At 61.7% G+C, this 3,789-nt stretch overlaps 1 long non-coding RNA gene across 1 annotated transcript in view; it reads right to left on the reverse strand.

The window, feature by feature from the left end:
- LOC108444937 overlaps positions 1-3,204 on the reverse strand; it is a 26,255-nt gene extending 23,051 nt beyond the window's left edge. The window contains exon 1 of the long non-coding RNA XR_001859653.1: positions 3,111-3,204. This is a non-coding gene — a long non-coding RNA (uncharacterized LOC108444937). The remainder of the gene's footprint in view (positions 1-3,110) is intronic.
- Positions 3,205-3,789: the final 585 nt, after the last annotated feature.

Consider the following 3,789-nt stretch of genomic DNA (forward strand, 5'->3'; position numbering starts at 1 on the left):
GAGGGAAAAGAGGGGTCCCGCCTGGGGGTACCCCGGCTGCGGGGTCGGGGGTGTCGCGACCCCCCGTGAGCTCAGCCAGGGCTCAGCCCTCCTGTCCCCAGCCTGGGGCCACGCTCCTGGGGTGTTCCCATCCCTGTCCTTCCCTCCCGCCCCACCGCTGTAGCCCCAGGAATCACGGGAGCTTTCCCCCGTCCCCTCCGTCGTCTCCCTGAGGAGCAGCGGTGGCTCCGCATCTCCTTTTCAATTTATTTTTACAAGGAAGGGGAAAGAGAGAGAGGGAGAGGGAGAGGGAGTCACATCCTAATCTGGCAAAATGTCAGGGAGTGATTCAGAGAAGAGGAGAGCGGCAGAGAGAGGCAGCCCACACAGGAGACTTGTTTCTGATTTCCAAATGTCAGCATGTCCTTTAATTAAATGCTGATTAACAGGGGACGTGCTCCCCTGCGCCGGAGCCGGGGCTGCTGCTGCTGCAAGCCGTGGCTCCACGGAGAGGCCGGGCACCGCTGCAGCTCTGCCAGCCCCGGGATGAGCTCCTGGCAGTCCTGGAGAGCCGCGGGAGCCGAGCCAGGCTGTGCTCGAGTCCCCGCTCCTTGTCCTGTCCCCGAGCTGGGACCCAGCCCGTGATTTTTGTCCCCATGTGAAGCTGCAGCGGGTGCAGCTGAGTGAATCTGGATGCAAACCCTGAGGTGGATGCTCTTGCTTTAGTTTGAGCAGCTCTTTCCTTCCTCAGCTCTCCCTGGGCACTCCAGCCAAGCTGCAAAAATGTTACTGGATTTGGGATCTCTGGGAACAACCTGTGTCCCTCAGCATGATCGGCTTCGATGCTGCTTTTTGTCCTCTCGGGCTGCCTGGGCTTTGAGCTCGGTGGGAGGGTGATCCTTGAGGGAAGGAGGGCTGGGCTGGGCCCTGGGGGTGTCCTGGGGGTGACAAACCCTCGCTGACCCCTGGAAGTGGGGAGTAGCTCCCTACGGACAAAGCCAGGCCAGGCAGTGTCCCGCTGCCTCAGTCCTGGCTGCTGTTCCCGAGCCCCAGGGGTTGATGGAGGTGGGATTGGGGATGGAGGTGGGATTGGGCATGGAGCAGGTGAGTCTGGGCAGCACCTGTGCCTCACTCCATGTTCCCACTGCCATTCCTGGCCTGGCAATTGCTTTGCTGTGTCTGGATTCTCCTGGGGAACTTCACCAAGTGCCCTGGGATGGGTGATTCCCAATCCCGGCCCTGCCCGGGCCTTTGGGATGGCTCAGGATGGTTTTATAAGGCTTGGGGCAGCCCCACACGAGGTTTATGGGACAAGAGAGGAACGTTCTGCTCCGCACCCCTGGCTGGCCACGGAAGTGCTCCCGAGAGGACAAAAGCTCTCCAGGCTGCACAGGAACTGGGGCAGGTCCTCTGCGGACCTGTGTCACACGGAGCCACTCGCACAAAGCTGCCAGGGAGGTGACAGGGCTGAGGCCACACGCCAGACAAGGCTAAATCTGAAACGGGCTGTAATTAAAATCAAGATTTCGGTGCCAAAACGGAGAGGAAAAGCTTTCCATGGTCATCCTGCCACGTCCACAGCTCTGCCTGCTCCGCACATCCCTCCCAGTGCCACTGGAGGTCCTCTCTCCCTTTTTGTGTCACCTTGGGAGGTGTGAGACGGGGTGACCAGGGGCCTTGGGTGTCCCCTGCCCCGTTCCCAGTGCCATGTGCAGATCTCTGTGTGCCCCATGTCCCTGTTTCCTGTGTCACAGGGCTCTGAGTGTCCCATGTCCCTGTTCCCTGTGTCACAGGGCTCTGAGTGTCCCTGTTTCCTGTGTCACAGGGCTCTGGGTGTCCCCTGTCGCCGTTCCCGGTGCCATGTGCAGCTCACAGCAACAAGTGCTCCCTCTCCAAACTCCTGCGGCGACGCTGCCTATTCCCAAGCGCCACCTGATGGCATCAGCCCCAGGAAGGATTTGTTGGACAACATTTGCACAGACACAGACAAAGGAATCAGCTCCGAGGGTGGAAATGGGGAATGGGGGCGCCGAGGGCAGCCCTGGCCCAGCACCTGCCCCGCGCCCGTCCGGAGCAAAGCCGGGTGCAGGGAGTGCACAGCCGGCTCCTCTCTTCTTCCCAAGAACACAAAAGTTCTTCCAAGCTCCCCAGCAGACAGATTCTCCTGCAGGATCCCCACAGCTCCCCTGCTTCCCCTTGACAGGCCTGAGAAAACAGCTCCGGGAGAGCAAATGACACCGAAATCCCGGGAGCAGCAAGCCCCAAACACCTCCCACGGGGAAACGAGAGAGGAGCCACTTTCCTCTGCCACCAGACATGGGGTTTGTCGCACCAGTGTCACCTCCGCCTCCCTCTGGTGCCTCCCAGCTGCGTGTTGGGACCCTCCAAGCGGGAGTTTGGATACGCTGCAGCTGAAGGAGAGGCACAGCACAGCGAAGAGCTTTGCACAACCAGGACCAGAGCCAGGCTTCTGCCTGCCCCTTCCCCAAACCGCTCCAGGGCAGGGGACACAGGTGACATTAACCAGCGCTGGGTCAGGGTCCTCTTTGAGCGTTAAACCCTCGGAGAGGGGAGTTTAACTCCGCCGTGCCCCCGTTTCACCGCTGCCCCTCCCCGGCGAGTGCCAGACACGTGTCAGGGAGAAGCTCCCGTTTGGGGCAGCCCCTGGATCCTCCCGTGAGCTGAGCAGGGCTCCGAGGGATGGATTCACCAGCTGGGATCCCTGGAATGAGCCAACCTGGCCGTGTCTGGCTCCCCAGGGATGGATTCACCAGCCGGGATCTCTGGAATGAACCAACCTGGCCGTGCCCCGGCTCCAGAGCCCACCCAGCCGGCGGAGACCACCCATCCCTGCTGCTCTCCCCATTCCCGATTTTGTCACACTCAGGGAGCACCGAGACCCCGCAAAATGAAGGCTCCCAGATGGAGAGACCGCAGCAAAGTGTCGGTGCTGGGAGGGACGGGGAGAGCACGCCGGAGGAGGGGAGGTGGTGGCGCTGGGGAAGGGGGGGGATGAATCATTCCGAGGGAGCCAGATTTCCATGATTCCCCCTGCCGGAAAATTAAAGTCTGCTCCGAGTTTGCATCCCAAATGTGATTGCTCTGGGCTCCCTGCCTCGGAAGGCACGTACCTGTCTCAGCAGCCGGCCCTGGCGGGCTCAGGGTCCATGCTGGCTACCTGGCAGCGGGCTCTGCCTTCTGTTCCCGCTGAGCAGCATCTCTGCTCTGCACACCGAGGGAGTTAAAAGCTGCAACTTAAGGGCTCGAGGGGGGGTGGAGGTGGACGCACCCGCTGAGCATGAAAAGCAGCCATTGGCTCTGCCTCGCCGGCTGCTCTGCCGCTGGGTTGGGCTGAACATGTGTCATCCTTCCCCTCGGCTCCCCTCGGCTCCCGGGCGCTGGCCGGGCCCCCTCGGGGCCGGCGAGGCGGGGAAGGAGGCGCGGGGTTGAGGGGGGTGACCCTGGGGAAAGAGGCGCGGGGTGAGGGGGATAAATCCTGGGAAGGAGGGGCGTTATTGAGGGGACAACCCTCGGGAGGGAGGGGTGTTATTGAGTGGGATAAATCCTGGGATAGGAGGGGCGTTATCTAGGGGGATAAATCCTGGGAAGTAGAGGCGTCGTTGAGTGGGTAACCCCGGGGAAGGAGTTGTTGTACCCCGGTGTGATGAACCCCAGGGAAAGGAGTCCTGTTATCCCGGGGGGGATGAACCCCGGGGAAAAGAAGCGCGTTATCCCAGGGGATAAACTCCGGGGAAAGGAGTCCCTTTACCCCGGAGCGATGAGCTCCACGGGCAGGACTCGCGTTATTCC

Source organism: Corvus brachyrhynchos, unplaced genomic scaffold (genome assembly GCF_000691975.1).
Source record: "Corvus brachyrhynchos isolate BGI_N302 unplaced genomic scaffold, ASM69197v1 scaffold72, whole genome shotgun sequence".
Classification (NCBI taxonomy): domain Eukaryota; kingdom Metazoa; phylum Chordata; class Aves; order Passeriformes; family Corvidae; genus Corvus; species Corvus brachyrhynchos.